Below are 16,924 nucleotides of genomic sequence, written 5' to 3'. Positions count from 1 at the left end.
GCCCCCAGAGATGAGTAAAGGACTGAAAAATTAGAACCGTGAGGGAAGATGGGGGGAAGAAGAGGCTGAGGGATGGTTGCTAAGTCTGTAAGAACATTAAGGATTTTTACAGTATGCACGTTGAGTGGGTGGTTCCCTCTGCCTCTGCTCTGGACAGAACAGGAGGGAGCAGGCTTAAACTACAGCATGAATGGTTTGGGTTAGGTATACAGAAGAGGATTTGGACAGTGAGGGTTACGTATGGGAATGAGAGCTACGGGTAAAAACTCTTCACCTGGAAGTTCTTAAAGCAATCTCATAACCATGGGCCCTCCTAAAGGGTAGGTTTCATGACATCTGACCTTTTATTGGGTGAGTGGTTTCATTCCATCCATGGCAGGTGTTGGGTCGAAGGACACGGCCCCCAGAGTGTGACGGGCTGGATGTGAAGCCCAGTTCTCACACTTACCTGCCCAGTCACAGAGCCAGTCTAAACCCTGGTTTCCTCATCTGTGTATTGACCCAAAGTCTACCTCATGGGATTACTGCTAGGATCAGAGGGAATTTTGTCTGTAGAAAATGCATTTTTCGTTTAAAAAGAAAATTAATTGCCTTTGAGTTGGTTCTGATCCAGGGCCGCCCCACGTGTGTCAGAGCAGAACTGCGCCCCACAGTGTTTGTAATGACTGATGTTTTTGGAAGTAGATCACCCGGGCTTTCTTCCGAGGTGCCTCTGGGTGGATTTGAACAACCAACCTTTAGGCACGATACAGATGCCTCCACCTCAACATATATGGTCACGAACACAAATGCTCTGTGCCCAGATGCATCACCCAGTAGCTTTTGGAGCACTCGCACCTCTCCTAAACTTGCTCACTTCTACCTGGACCTTCCAAAGTCAGAAGGGAAACCTCCTGGGACTGAGTTTAATTTTGCAGAGTTCAGGGATAGATGGAGGCCTGGCGTCTGGTCATCTGCCACCTTGTCTCCCTGTTATTTACCCTTGCCCCCTGATTTTTCTCACCTTTGTGCAGAATTGGATGAGAAAGGGAAGAGTCAGGGCAGATATGGGGGAAGGTTGAAAATGTAATTAGCAATGCAAAATTCACGGTCAAAGATCATCTTCTCCAATGACAACTTACTCAGAGTGAACCCTTGTGAAGCCATCTGGGCTGGAAGTTCAACAGCACCCAAAACGCCCCAAGGAGAGTGGGTGGTCCTGAGGTTTTATTTGTCCCCTCAATTTAACAGGCCCCTCCTCAGAGGGGGGAGCCCTGGCGATGCGGTAGTCGAGCATTTGGCTGCTAACCAAAAGGTCGGCAGTTCGAATCTACCAGCCATTGCCTGGAAACACTATGGGACAGTTCTACTCTGTCCTATAAGGTCACTATGAGTTGGAATAGATTTGACAGCAACTGTTTGGTTTGGTTTTTTGGTTTTCCTCAGAGGGTGGCTGGGAACCCAGGGTATTTCTGATGGCAGTGGTGCCAGGCCTCGGCTACCCCCACAGCTCCTTAAATCCTAACACAGGTCTGGCTTGCTTAGACGTGCTCTGGGCTGGCCTGGCCCAGGAGTAGGCACCGCTGTCCCTGCAGGAAAGCCCTTTCTGCTGGAAGGGGTTAATTAACAATTGTAGAGGGCAGAGGAGGTAACACAAGGGACAAAAGTGGGGAAGTGGCAAAAGTTTAAGAAATCTAACGGGGCCTTCACAGCTGGGGCTCTAGTTCCTGATTCTCTTGCTGAGATGGTGCCTGCAAGTCCTTGGCCTCTGGCTCCCCTTTCGTTCCTGATGGGGAAACTCACCAGCTTCCCTAGGCCCCGTCTTCTCCAGGTCCACTGACTCAGCCTTCTTCCTTAGCCTGAGAATTCCGCTGGGAATGACAACAAGGGGGTGAGGGTCTGGTCAGGGTTCGATTGCGTTTCCAAGTCCTTTCTAGACTGGGTGACTTGTCCTTAGAGACAGAGAGGCTCAGAGAGGTTGAGCATCATGCCTAAGTTCACACAGTAAGTGGTGCAGCTGGGATCTAAACCGAGCAAGCAGTGAATCCCAAGCGGAATCCCTTACCTAAGCTATGCTCTTGATATGGGGTTCTGGGAGTGGGGCTGGAGGGTCCGGCCCAGAAAGCCTCTCTATGCCATGCTCTGGAGCTTAGATATCATGCTGTAGGTGGTGGAAAGCCAGCTAAGGGTTGAATCTGTGGAGCGACAGGGGCCTCGGTCCCTTTAAGTGGTGCACCTGATAGACTCCAGAGAAAAGGAAAAACTTACAGAGCTCTTCCAGGCTGCAGAAAGCCTTTCCTTCTATCTGTCCAATTTTCTCTTGTGGCAATTTGAACTCAGAGCTGTGAGCCTCTGTTCTTGGTCCTCTTTCCTGGCCCATCCTGGCATTTTCATTTTTCTGGCCTCAGTGAAATCACATCAGGGTTTGAGTTTCTAAAAATAAGTCACAAAACTGCCTCTGGCCCATTTCTAGGTGGGTAGAAATACATCCCTGGGTGTTGCAAATAGTTTGCCCTTCAGCTACTAACTGAAAGGTGGGTGATTTGAACCCACACAGTGGTGCTGTGGAAGAGAGTCCTGGTGATCTGCTGCTAGAAGAATTAGTGAAGAAAACCCTGTGGGGCAGTTCTACCCTGTAACATGCCGGGTCTCCGTGAGCTGTGGTCGACCCGATGGCAACAGGTTTGGTTTTTTGGTTTAGTGTTGAGAATAGCAGTTCTACTCTGTAACATGCCGGATCTCCGTGAGCTGTAGTCGACCCAATGGCAACAGGTTTGGTTTTTTGGTTTAGTGTTGAGAAGAGCAGTTCTACTCTGTAACGTGCCGGGTCTCCATGAGCTGTAGTCGACCCGATGGCAACAGGTTTGGTTTTTTGGTTTAGTGTTGAGAAGAGCAGTTCTACCCTGTAACATGCCGGGTCTCCGTGAGCTGTAGTCGACCCGATGGCAACAGGTTTGGTTTTTTGGTTTAGTGTTGAGAAGAGCAGTTCTACTCTGTAACATGCCGGGTCTCTGTGAGCTGTAGTCAACTCGGTGGTAACAAGTTTGGTTTTTTTGGTTTAGTGTTGAGAAGGAAGGCTTGTGTGGCAGAAGGGAAGCAGTGAAGATAAGGGGGAAGGCCACGTGTCTGCTCAGTGTGTCTGCAGGCCCTGGTGTGGGTCTCCAGTCCAAGGCTGGCTGCTGCCTTGTCTCCCTTCCCCGCCCCCTTGGGATGTCTTCTCTGCATGGGGATCGCTTTTAGTGAACAAGTGAGGCCATTCCGAGATGCTTGTGGTGAGTCCTTGAGGCAGAGGCCCTGGGTTAAATTTTATCATAAATACATTTGATATTGTAGTAAGAAAGTATAATAATGGTGATAACAAAATCGCTCTTTAAACACTTACTACATGGCAGGTACTATATTTGGGTCATCTCGTCTAATCCTTATCACAACTTTAACGACCCCATTTTACAGATGAAGATGTTGGAATACAAAGAAATTAAATAGCTTGACTGCGGTCCCACAGCTAATAAAAGGCAGAGCTAGGTCCTCCAAGCCCGATTCCTGCCCTTCATCTACACCAAAAAAAAAAAAAAAAAAAAAAGAACCAAACCCATTGTTGGCAAGTCGATTCTGCTCATAGCGACCCTAGAGGACAGAATAGAACTAACTGCTCTGAAGAGTTTCCAAAGAGTGGCTGGATTTGAACTGCTGGCCTTTTGGTTAGCAGCCAAGCTCTTAAGCATTGTGGCATGCTGCTCCTTAAATCTAGCTTCATCCATTCTTAGAACGGTTGGGGTTTGCTAAGGGTAAAATAAATTTATCATTTTAGAACAGTATTTCAGTCTTGGAGCCCTGGTGGCACAGTGGTTAAGAGTTATAGGCCGCTAACAAAAAGTTGACAGTTTGAATCCACCAGCCACTCCTTGGAAACCCTATTGGGGCAGTTCTACTGTGTCCTACAGGGTCGCTATGAGTCAGAATCGACTTGACTGCAATGGGTTTGAGTTTTTTAAATTTCGGTCTAAGGCTAGAACAAACTGATTGCTTACCTTGCTGACACCTTGATTTTAAAACTCTAACCTCCAGAACTGAGAGAATATACTTCTGTTGTTTTAATCCACCCAATTTATGGTACTTTGTTACGGCAGCTGGAGGAACCTAACATAGCGTTAATAAGCAAGTATTATCTGCTATGAACTGATAACATCATGATAAATGGTGAAGAAATTAAAGTTGTCAAGGATTTCATTCAACTTGGATCAGCAGTCAATGTCCGTGGAAGCAGTAGTCAAGAAATCAGTATATTGCATTGGGCAAATCTGTTTTAAAACACCTCTTTCAAGTGTTAAAAGCAAAGATATCACTTTGATACACCTTACCCAAATCATGGTCTTTTCAATCATCTATCTCATTTGCATGCAAAAGCTGGACAAAGAAAAAGGAAGACCTAAGAAGAACTGACACATTAAAATTGTGGTGTTGGTGAAGAATGACCAAAACTGCCTTGGAAGCACAGCCAGGATGCTCCTTTGAAATGAGGACGCTGAGACTTCACCTTGCTTACTTTGGACACGTCATCAGGAAAGGCCAATCTCTAGAAAAGGACATTATATTTGGTAAAGCATAAGATCAACGAAAATGAGGGAAACCCTCCATGAGATGGATTGACACAATAGGTGCAACAATGGTTTCAAACTTACCAACGATTGTGAAGGTGGTGCAGGACAGGGCGACGTTTCATTGGGTCAGAGCCGAGTCAATGGCAACTAACAACGACAACAACATCAAGGCCAAGCTCTGTTTTAAGCGTTTCTTTATACACTATCAGAGCCCTGGTGGTGCAGTGGCTGAGTTCGGCTGCTAACCAAAATGCTGGCAGGTCGAATCCACTAGCTGCTCCTTGGAAACGCTATGGAGCAGTTCTACTCTGTCCTATAGAGTTGCTATGAGTTGGAATTGACTCTTTGACGACGATGGATTTTTTTTGTTTTGGTTTTATACACTATCTCATCAAATCTTACAGCAGCCCTTTCAGATAGGTACCATTATCCCCATTTTACAGATGAAGAATTGGAGGGACAAAGAGGTTAAGTAAGTAGCCCAAAGCTAGAAAGTGGTCAGAGCTGGGTTTTAAACATAGTTTAATTCTGGAGCCCAAGCGTTAAACTGCTATGCCTTAGTGAATCTGTTCCAGAAGTCTGAAATTTACTCTTTTAAGTACCAAGAATCTTATAATTTTAAGGATTTTGATAAACATATTTCTAAAATATATCCCGTGACTCCTTGTCTTCTGAATTTATGAAAATCTACTGGAAATAATCCTATCTCCTGATAAGTCATCATCAGGGTCATCATCAGAACAAGCACGTTTATTGTATTGTAATGTAGCAGTGCCTTTGGGATGGACAAAGCTTGTGTGGGTGTTGTTTGCAACACCAAGTGGCACCAGCATGTCGTCTTTTTCTGGTTCTTTTTCTGGGTTTTGGGTTCTCCATCTCATTTCTTGCTTCTAGCGGGCCCTCTCACTGGTGACGCCATGAACTTACTTGGGTGACCTCTTCTCTGCCCACTCTTGGGTGCATGCAGCCCTCTTCCCAGAGTGGATTGGGAAACCAGATAACCAGGTTTATTGGCATTGGGAGCAAAGTGACAGGGAGTAAGTACTGATTGAGGGAATTTTCTAGAAGCAGTGTTTGGACTGTGTCAGCCTCTCCCTGACTTTTTCCCCAAGGGCTTAGACCTGACCCTGGTCGATGCTAGCACAGAGGAAGGTTAGGCCTCCAGGCCTAGAAGCCCCAGCCAGCCAGAACAGCTGGGCTCTGGTCCTCGTCTTCCAGGCCCCCTCAAGACTCAGTGTCTCCATATCTGCAGTCCCTGTGTTGGCCAGTGGCCTTTCCTTAGTCCTGATAGGCCTCCAGCACCAAGCCCAAGCTGACTGTCAGCCTCTTGCATAGGTCCCTGATAGTCTGCTTAGCTCTCGCCGTCTCTGCCCTCTCCCACCACGCCAACTTGATCTTGCCCCTGTAAACCCAGCCTACTGACTTATCCTTCCTCTACCCTGGAGTGAGGAGTGGGCTTTTGGACAGGGCTGGAGTCTGAGGGAGCTAGATGTAGGGTGGGCTGATGGACCTAATGCTACAGGGTGCAGACCATCCAGTCCAGGGGAGCCTGGGGACATCAAACACAGGGACTGCTGGAGTGAGTTGGTAAGAAAACCAAAAACCAAACCCATTGCTGTCGAGTCAATTCCAACTCATAGGGACCCTATAGGACAGAGCAGAACTGTCTCATAGGGTTTCCAAGGAGCAAGCGCCTAGTGGATTCAAACTTCCGACCTTTGGTTAGTAGTTGTAGCTCTTCACCACTACACCACCAGGGTTTCCGAGTTGGTAAGAGAGATCCTGGAAGGTGTGGCTGAGGAGGGTGGGATGGATAGGCATGGGGAGGCAACACCACCAACAATGGCCACCTCAGCTGGGCCCCACTGTGCTGATTGCCCATTTACAGACTCAGGATTGACTCCACCGTGCACAGACACCATGGCCAGATGGCCCTTGTCCCTCTTCATAACTGCCACAGCGAGCGTCCCCACCCTCCCCAGGCTTGCCCGCCCTCATCTCTTGCCTTGTGGTTGTGGACCTGTGATGCCTCTGCCTCTGGTTGCTACAATGACTGCGAGGGCCTGAACTTCGTTAGGGCTTATTTCCTGCCTCTTGTCTGCATGTGGGATAGTTGATGTCGCCTCAGGGAAACCTCAGGCTAAGAGAGGTGTGTTAGTCCAATGGGACTTAGCATCAGGACTTAGTTAAAAACCATAAGTACTTCTATGAGTGCAATTCTCCATATTAAATAGACCCATGCTAATCAAACCTTATTTATTTATTTTTATTAAAATACAGAATCTGATTCAGCAGGTCTGGGTTCGGGCCTGGGATCCTGCCTTTGTATTTCTAATATGCTTTTAGGAGATGCCCATGCTACTTTGAGTAGTAAGTGACTAGACCAGTGCTCCTCAGACAGCTTTATACTCTTAAAAATGATTGGGGACCTTGAAGAGCTTTTGTCTCTGTGGGTGATATCTATCGTAGTTTACTGTATTAGAAATTATAACTGGTAATTAAAAAAATATTTATATGGTAGTTCATTAAAAATAATAATAAATCCATTACATATTACCTTAAATAACATTTTATCAAAAAATAACTATACTTTCCAAAACAAAAAATAGTAAAAAGGATGCCATTAGTTCATATTTTTGCAAAGCTCTTTAATGTCAGACTTAATAGAAGCTAGCTAGATTCTCATGTTAACTTCTGCATTCAATCTGTTAGAGTATGTGTTTTTTTTTTTAAATTGTACTTTAGATGAAGGTTTACAGAACAAACTAGCTTCTTATTAAACAGTACACATATTGTTTTGTGACATTGGTTACTAACTTCACGACATGTCAACACTCTTCCGTCTCGACCTTGGGTTCCCTATTACCAGCTTTCCTGTCCCCTCCTGCCTTCTTGTTCTTGTCCCTGGGCTGGTGTGCCCATTCAGTCTCGTTTTGTTTTATGGGGCTGTCTAATATTTGGTTGCAGGGTGAACCTCAGGAGTGACTTCATCACTGAGCTAAAAGGGTGTCCGGGGGCTATGTTATTTTGATTGAAGCATATGAAAAAAATCTAGCCTTTCAGATAAGTACTTAGTGTTTAAATAGCCTCTTCAGAGGAGTACCTGGGTGGCACAAATGGTTAGATGCTAGACTACTAGGTGAAAGGTTGGTAGGTTCAAACCCACAAGGAGGCAACTCAGAAGTAAGACTTTACAATATGCTTCCAAAGGTCAAAACCAAAAGGTTAAAGCCAAAAAACCAAACCCATTGCCATGGAGTCGATTCTGACTCATAGCAATCCTGTAGGAAAGAGTAGAACTATCTCATAGAGTTTCCAAGGCCGCGATCTTTACAGAAGCAGAATGCCACATTTTTCCCCCTCAGAGTGGTGGATGGGTTCAAATTTGACCTTTTGGTTAGCAGCTGAGTGCTTAACCACTGTGTTCCCTTCCAAAAGGTCACAGCCTTGAAAATCCTATAAAGCAGTTCTACTCTGCACACATGGGGTCCCCATGAGTTGGAATCAACTTGACAGCAACTAACACCAACAATAACATTCTTTTCCTACGATTGTGATATGAAATAGCTTTTTCAGGTAATGGTGGCAGTTCTTCTTTGATACTACATGAAAACTTGACAAGTGGTAGCATCTTAAAACATTGGTAGCAATGTGTGTACTGTATTATATTAAAGTCTACTGCTCTATCTTGTCCTTTGAGTGGAGTTTTTACCCAGGCATGGTTTCGTTATATCATGTATTGCCATTTGGAAAATACTGGTTCGCCAAATTATGCAAGTCTTCTAAATGTCGACGCGTTTCATCATACAACACCCAGAAACCACACTCATTAATATCACCATCAATCTCATCAGAAAATCTCTGGAACACTCTCAGTCGAGCTCATGGTGATGGATGCAAGTTCTCCAGCAATCTAACTTTCACTTGGCAGTATTTCACTGACAGCATTATTGTCAATGATGAAATCTGAGATTGACAATAAATACTGTCAGTTGTTTTCCTTGAAATAACAGGACCGGCTGTTTTACTTACCAAAAAAAAAAAAAAAAATCTGCCAAATATCTAAGCCTGAAAAGCCATAGCTTGTCAGCTGTCAAGTAATAATGGTGTTTTGTGAAAAAAGTAGCTAGTTCAGCTTGTAACTCAATCCCACAAGGGCTTTTTCTTCCCACGGCCCTTCAGTGTGCTGCGGAAGTGCTTTATGTGTACTTTCCATTCCATCACATTAATTAAAATTATAAATAATATGAAAAAAAAGAGTACTCAAGAATAAACCCAAACCAAACTAGTTGCCAGTGAGTTGATTCTGAATCACAGCAACCCTGTGGGACAGAGTGGAAATGCCCCATAGGGTTTTCAAGGTGAGGCTGGTGGATTCCAACTGCTGACTTTTTGCTTAGCAGCTGAGCTCTTAACCACTGGACTACCAGGGCTCCTCACTCAAGGATGGTGATGTAATAAAATTAATAATTTTTGCTACTTCATCCAGGATATTGGCATGTGTTAAGACAGGGAGCAAAGGCCCTGAGATCAGAGGGTGCCTGTATGAGAAAGAGCGAAGACACTGCTACAGTTAGAGGAGAAACAAGTAAAAGAGAAATAGACTATACTATCAGTTATCAGGGAGGTAATAGGGGGTCGAGTGTGGAATCTAGGGACTTAGTAAGACAAGGAACAGAAGGGCCCCCAAATCTGCAAACAATGTAACAAGAAATAGGTCAGGGTGAAGAAACAAAGCAACAAGAAATAGGCCAGGGTGCAGAAACAAAGCCATTCCCCAGAACAGTGGGGCAGGGTATCTAAACATAGCCTGCAAACTTCTTTAAAGTTGCCTTTCAGAAGCAGCTGGAGAAAACCAGGCCCAGGGACATGCGCAGAACATCCACCTGTGACCGCTGTGTGACCTTCCACCAGGGGCAGTGAGGGGCTACAGCCCCAGCTGGGGAATCGAACCCAGAAAGTGAGAGACTGCGCAGGCGTAACACACCATAATAAGTACTGCTACGAATCCCAGAGGCTGTCAGGACAGGAGCCATCTTGGAAAGCTGCCGTGCGCGCACCTCAGTTAACATATCCCCACCTGTGCCTATGAATAAACATGAATCTTTTCCCGCCCAAGGACATTTGAAATCTCGGGCCTGTTTTTTGTTCTGTGAGATGAGGGTAAGCGTTGCTCTAGACCCTCCTTGTCTCTGCTTGGGAGCCTCTTCGATAAAGCTTTGCTGGTGTGGAAAACTATGTGCCTTACCTGCTCATTCTTGACCAGTGAGTGGCAAGAACCTTATTCTGGTAACAGTGTGGCAGTGAAGAGTGTCATGACTATATGTGTTGTTTGGTGCCACTGCCCGTTTTCTTGACTCTCACTAAAGCGTCAGCAGTTTTACCCACCATTGCTTTTGTACCATCTGCGCAAATGGTGAAAGTAAAAAAAAGCAAATAATAAATAAGTGATAAATAATAAAAGAGTCTTGCAGATTCCAGAGTGGTGCAAACTGTTGAGAGCTTGGCTACTAACCAAAAGGTTGGTTGTTCAAATTCACCCAGGGGAGCCTTGGAAGAAAGGCCTAGTGATCTACTTCCAAAAAGTCATAGCCACTGAAAACCCTATGGAGAAGTTCTACTCTGACATGCACGGAGTTGCCATGAGTTGGAAATTGACTCGATGACATTTCGTTTGTTTGTTTGTTTCAGGATTCCCAGGCATTTACGGACCTCATTTGGGACTCTTTTCAAGTCCAGTATCAACCTACGGAAGCCAAAATAACCCCTCACCTGGTCAACTCAAGTGTGAGCTGAAATATTTTTGATTATTCCCACGTAGCTCTCTCTTTACTTCTTCACCTTGAAATTGGTTCTTCCTGAAAATATAACTCTGAGACATGGCCCAGAGGATTTTTCTGTAGACTTCTGGAAATACTATCCCAAGAGAGTGGTCCCATGAGTTGAGCTGAAAATACCACCCATGAGGCTGTTGTCGGGGTCTGTAGCAGTAACACAGTGGCCCCAGGCCTGCGTGGTTTGACCATATTAGAATTCAGAGCACAGAGCTCTGATTGCAATGCCAAATTAAGCAGGTTCTTCTTGCTGAGTCTAACGAGTAGGGAACTTTGGGAAAGAAACAGGGATGGACTCCTACTTCTTTTTTTACCCTTTCTCTTTTAAAGGAACAGCTTGAGTGCTTCTTGGAATCTGTTTCTCTATCCCCCCTCTCCCTAGTTGCTAGCCTTATTGCTGTCCAGAGTTGTAATGAGTGCCCAGGAGGACAGTGGACCCATGCCCATGCAGGCGTGTGTCCAATGGGGGATTCTTCCTGCAACAGGCCAGAGGCACACCTGGAGATTTCTTTCTCGGGTGAGGCACCTATGCCATGGATCCAGTAGCTAGCTCACAAAGGAACAGAGGCCTGGGCTGTGTGGACTGTCTTCCAGGCGACAGGTCATAGCCTACTCGGCCCTGTTCAGGGACCAGTGGAAAAAGAGGGGTTAAATGCTCTTTCTGGCCTGTCTTCACCAGAAATAGATCACTGTTCTCTCAGCTAGGAGGGCTGACTTGCTGATCCTTCACTTGGAGGCTTGGAGCTGCTGAAGGCAGAAGGGAAGGCAAGTTCCCTTGGAAAGAACTGGTCAGCAACACCAGGAAAAGGAATAAATTAGGTCATTCTCTCTTTTCCCTCCCCTCCCTGCTTTCTTCTTCTTTTTCTCCTCCTCCATTCTCTTCCTCTTCCTTCTCCTCCTGTCTCTCTCTCTCTCCTTTCCTCTCTATCTCTGTGTCTCTGTCTTTTTAACTTTTTTTTTTTGGTTTTAGCCCATCCCTTCCCATTCTTGGCTTCTGTTATTTTTCTGTCTTTCAACTTTTTAATCTCTCTCTGTGCTTCTCTGTGCCTCTCAAGTCTCTCTTTTACCGTCTCCCTCTGACTTTCTCTGTGTGCATCTCTCCATGGTTTCTCTCTCCATGGTTTCTCTCTCCCTGGCCCTCAGGCCCTTTTTCTCCTCTCTTCGTCTCCTTCCGCGCCCCCTCCCCAGGTGCCTGGACTTGTGTGAAAAGCCCGTGAGGGAGGTAGATGGTGTGCGGGCTGGGTGCTCTGCGTCACAGATCCTTCATCCTGCATATGAAGAACAACAAGGGACTCTCTTGAGTGGAGAAATCCTTTCCCTTACAAACCAGTCAAGCCAGGATGGAGTATTCAAAGGAAGCGAGACAGGGTGCAGAGTGCCGAGAAAAGTGCTTCCACAGCCTGCCTGCGCTGGCTCAGCCCTTTGGTTTTGTGGGGTGGAAGAGAGAGAGAAAAAAAGATCTCTTTCCTTTCCATTTTGAGGCAGCTTGGATTCTTGTGCTTGTTTTGAGCAAATTGGGCTAAAGAAATTATTACGGCTTTTGTTTCAAATGTATTTGCGGTGTAAATATTTTAATCCAAATTATCAGAAGAATAATTACAGTTTGTTTCACGGAGGCTTTGAATTACTGCCTGCATTTCGTCTCCTGGGCGGGTGACGGGCACCCACACCATCTGTGGTGCCTTTTGAACCTGCCCCCTCCCCTCCCTCTTCCCCTGCTTAATTTGATTTCCCTGTCTCCACTTCTCCCACCCCAGTTTTGGTTGCGGGTTGGCTGTCCTGTAACAGACTTTAAAAAACGAGTTGCTGTTGAGTGGATTCCAACTCATGGCGCCCCCAGGTGCCAGAGTAGAACTGTGCTCCATAGGGTTTTCAAACCCATTGCCGTGGAGTCAATTCTGACTCATAGCAACCCTATAGGACAGAGTAGAACTGCCCGTAGGGTTTCCAAAGAGTGGCTGGTAGATTCAAACTGCCAACCTTTTGGTCAGCAGCCGTGGCTCCCTATAGCTCTTAGCCACTGTGCCGCCAGGGCTCCAGAGGGTTTGCAATGGCTGATATTTAGGAAGTAGATCTCCAGGCCTTTCTTCTGTGGCATCTCTGGTTGGGCTCAAACCTCCAACCTTTCAGTTAGCAGCCAAGTTTGTACCTGTTTGTACCACCCAGGGACTCTGATAACAGGCCTAGCCTGGGCTATTTTTTGAGGGAAGGCAACCAACATTTATCGAACTCTGTCTGTGACACTGTCACAGGTACTTTATACACAGGATTTCATTCAGGGCTTCTGACCCCCCAGGTAGAAAGATGTTATCATATTGTTCCCATTTGACAGGTGAGCAAACTGAGGTGTAAGGAGTGTAAAGTGCCTTGTCTTAGGCCATGCACTTAGTGGCTTGGCTGTGGGGCACAGGCACTGTTGCTGGAGGTCTGAGGGGCTGGGGGCAGACAGGACAGCTGGACAGGAGGCGTGTGTGTGTGCACAGGGGCGGGCTCAGGTTGGGGAGAGTCACACCGCACCTGAAGATGCCACAGGGACAGGTGTCGGGGGCCAAGTGTGGAGGGCCTGGAATGCCCTGCTGAGGAGTTTGGCCATTGTTTTTAAGGCACAGGGAGGCATGGAGGCCATTTTAAGTTGGAAAGTATGTGGTTAGGAGTGTGTTTTGGAAAGCTTGCTCTGAGAGCATTTTAGAGGATGGATTTAGGGGTAGGAAGTAAGAGGGGGGAACTGGAGAGGAGGACCACATACAGGAGGCTGTAGCAAAAAGCGAGAAGTTAAATATTAATGATCTGCCTTTCCTTCATGACTATTCATTCATAGGTCCTATGCTGTGGGAAGTCAGTGCTGATGCTGGCTGACAGTAGCAGGTGGCTGTGGGTGAGGGCATGGATACCAGATACGAGGAAGCAGACTCTCCTGGACCAGGTAGCAGACTGGATGTGGGGCTGAGGGAGAAGGAGAGTCTGTCATGGAGACTGGGCTCTGGCTAGGATGCTTGTGTATGCCTTGAGACCCTTCCCCAAGATAAAGGGCACAGCGTGGGGGGAGGAGGAGTGGGCTTGGAGGCAAAGGGGCCTGGTACCCAGGTCTTTGAGACACCAAGGCCCTAATTCTCTCCGTTCTACTGTCCTGGGACCTGAAGGAATGGGAGTGAGCACCTCATCCCAGGAGGTATTCAAGCCTAGTCAGTGGACCTCTGAGTGCGAGTTGAGGGTTGATTAGGGGGCTTCCAGCCCTGGGAGGGCAGGTAGATGGCTACCCTACACGATTCCTTCCAGTGAACAGAAACCGTGGCTCTCCTGAGGTTGCCTCTGCGTACTCAGAGGAAGGTGAAAGAAACAGGAAAGGAAGGCCTGGGCAGCCCCTGGGCCCTAACCTTGACCACAGGGCTTCAGAGTTGGGTGGGAGTGGAAAACGGAAGACCCACCTGTGTGCGGAGCTTGCCTGCCTGGGTTACTTGGCATTTAACCATTCTTTGGAAGTCACTTTGGAGCTGACAAGTTGTTTTTCAACTCCTTGTCATTGCTGCCTGATGTCTGTAATTAGTCCTGCCCTCCAGCTGACAAATATCAGCCCCTCTGACTCAAAGATGGTTTCCCCCGAAGTGCTTCCCTCTGGCAAAGTTAAATATTAATTATCTCTCTTTATTCCATGATTATTCATGGGAGGTAGTGTCACCACAACGCCGAGTGAGAAGTCAGCGCTGTGAGATACTAAATTGTGGTGAGTCGGGAATAAGCTGCTGAGCAATCCTCGGAATATGCCGAGAGAAGGCTGCTGCCTGGGACACTCGGGCCTTAAGATCGGGTGTACCTCCGAGGCTGTGGCCAATGCAAGGGCTGTGGCCCCAGGAAAAATTGCAGCACCAAAGGGAAGAGAAATAGTTTGCCCAGCCAGGAAGCTCAGGTGAAAGATGCTCCATTGGACCCAGAAAGTCAAACCAAAACCAAACCTGTTGCCACTGAGTTGATTCCCACTCACAGTGACCCTATAGGACAGAGTAGAACTGTCCCATAGGGTTTCCAAGGAGCGGCTGGTGGATTTAAACTGCTGACCTTTTGGTTAGCAATCAAATGCTTAGCCACTGAGCCACCAGGGCCCCATTAGAGCCAGAGCTGGAGGTAACTCATCCGTGGCTTGTCTGAGAATGTGTCTGCATGTTTCAGGTTTTGACAGTTGAATAAACATCTCAAAGAACCTAGGATGCACTAGGCAACATGCTGGTGGCAGAAACAGATAAATGGATCAGAAGGTATGGCCCGATGTGTGTGCATATCTAGACTGAAAACTGGACTCTGGGAGATTCTATCGGAGACCTGCCAGCTGGGAATGTGTGTATTTGTGACTGTTGTGTGTGTGTGTGTGGGGGAACACTGGGTGGTGCGAACGGTTAAAGTGCTTGGCTGCTAACAGAAAGGTTGGTGGTTTGAGTCCTCCAAGAGGCACCTCGGAAGAAAGTTCCGGCAGTCTACTTCCAAAAAGTCAGCAATTGAAAACCCTGCAGAGCACAGTTCTACTCTGACACACATGGAGTCACCATGAGTGGAACTGACTAGATGAAAACTGGTTTCGTTTTTTGTTTTGGGGTGTGTGTGTATGTGTGTGGGGGACATTTTGCATCTTGGTGGTGATCCCTAAACTGATAGTAAGAGGAAATATGTACTTTGATGAAAAATCCGTTTCTTGGTATGATCCACATCCTTGGCACAGAGGTACTCGGTAAATCCCTGCGGGTGGGCTGCGACATGCTCTGGACAGGCTTCTCTTTGCTCCCGTTCTCTCCTCTGGTGTTCGCTGGCTCTTCAGAAGGCAGCATCTGACTGAGGTGACTGAGGAGGACAGAAGCACTCTGAGCACTGGAGCTTCCAAACTGGCAGGCAGAGAGTCTATCCAATCATTCTCATCATTTCCGAGTAATTTAGCAGATCTGTAGTTATGAAAAAAGTAGTTATGAGGTCATCTTAATTAGAGTGACATAAAATAATGTCTAATTAGACATCATCCCATCTTTTAGAGATTTGTCATTGGTTCAAATGGAAAACCTTTCAGCTTCTTGGTGGTGAACTTGATAGTTTTCAAGCTGATGTTTCATTTCTTTCTCTTTATCTCTTTTTTCTATTTTTTCTGTGCAAGTGACAGGGCAAATTGATCATCTCCAGCTGGTGCTTCAGCCCTGTGCCAGCCTGGCTTTGGCAGGTCTGTCTGCCACCCAGAGGGAGAAGCAGAGGTGGATGTGGTCTCAGGGAGGAGCGAGAGAGATTTGGAGGGGAGCCAGGCTTCCTTCTTTGGTCACAGAGACCCTCCTTTTGCAAGGAAAGGGTGTCATACAAAACCCAAACCAAATCCATTGCCTTTGATTCCAACTCATAATGACCCTATAAGACAGAACAGAACTGCCCCATAGGATTTCCAAGGATGTAATCTTTATGGAAGCTGATGGCCACATCTTTACCCCTCTGAGAGGCTGGTGGGTTCGAACTGCCAACCTGTCAGACAGTGGCCAAGGGCTTTAACCACTGTGCCACCAGGGGTGGAAAACCCAGACTAGGAACCAGGAAATCTGATTTACATCCTGGACCAGCCCTGAAGTAGCAGATTCATCTTTGGAAAGTCCCACATCTCTCTGATCCGCATCTGCTGTTCCGTGCATGGAGTGTCAATGGGGAGGTGGGAATAGATGAAAATTCCCATAGACATTGTTGTGCCTCAAACTGGGCTGAAGTGTTTTGCTGCTAAAACCATGTAATGATATTTCCCCTTGGTTTAAAGATACAATTACATCAAAAGCTGTTAATGGCAAATGTGCCCAAGTGCTCAATTGCCATGGGTGTCACTCATCCCCAAGTGCCCCAGTGATATAGTCTGTGAGTCCCGTATTGTGTACCTCTAGGAAACTCAGACCCTTCCAAGCTTCTCTGAAGATTCTGGGGGAGTGAGTCCCCTTTCCCAAATCCATTTTGCTTGTCCCTGGTCACCTCCAGCCCAGATCGCCACGTTGGTCTTCTCCATTAGTGGCGTCTGACTGGCTGGCCTCCCCTGCTCTTCCTGTTCTGCTCTCCTCCAAGTGTGGGCAAAGCCCCTCCCTCTAGTCCCCAAAGCTGCCATGTGTAACTGGCCTTACCATTACTAAGGCTGCACAGACGGTTTGTGCTCAGCTACTAATCTAAAAGTTGGTGGTTCAAACCTACCACATGGTGCCATGGAAGGAACCAAAAAAAAAAACCCTTTGCCATCGAGTTGATTCCAACTCATTGTTACCCTGTAGGACAGAGTAGAACTGTCCCATAGGATTTCCAAGGAGTGGCTTGTGGATTCAAACTGCTGACTGTTTGGGTTAGCAACCAAGTTCTTAACCATACTACGCCATCAGGGAAAGGCCTGGCAATCTCCTTCAGTTAGGGTTACAGCCGAGAAAGCCCTATAAAGCAGTTCTACTCTTTTTACTCTGTAACACAGGGTCATGATGAGTTGGAATTGACTAAACGGCAGCCACTGCCACCACCACCATTAGG

The 16,924-nt window shown here is 46.8% G+C and overlaps 1 long non-coding RNA gene across 1 annotated transcript in view; it reads left to right on the top strand.

The window, feature by feature from the left end:
* LOC135232928 (uncharacterized) overlaps positions 1-16,924 on the top strand; it is a 375,578-nt gene that overhangs the window by 182,110 nt on the left and 176,544 nt on the right. The window contains exon 10 of the long non-coding RNA XR_010323549.1: positions 10,272-10,367. This is a non-coding gene — a long non-coding RNA (uncharacterized LOC135232928). The remainder of the gene's footprint in view (positions 1-10,271; positions 10,368-16,924) is intronic.

The sequence above is a fragment of the Loxodonta africana genome, chromosome 12 (assembly GCF_030014295.1).
Source record: "Loxodonta africana isolate mLoxAfr1 chromosome 12, mLoxAfr1.hap2, whole genome shotgun sequence".
Lineage (NCBI taxonomy): Eukaryota > Metazoa > Chordata > Mammalia > Proboscidea > Elephantidae > Loxodonta > Loxodonta africana.
The sequence above is the reverse complement of the archived record's forward strand: the minus strand, read 5'-3'. Positions and strand labels throughout refer to the sequence as shown.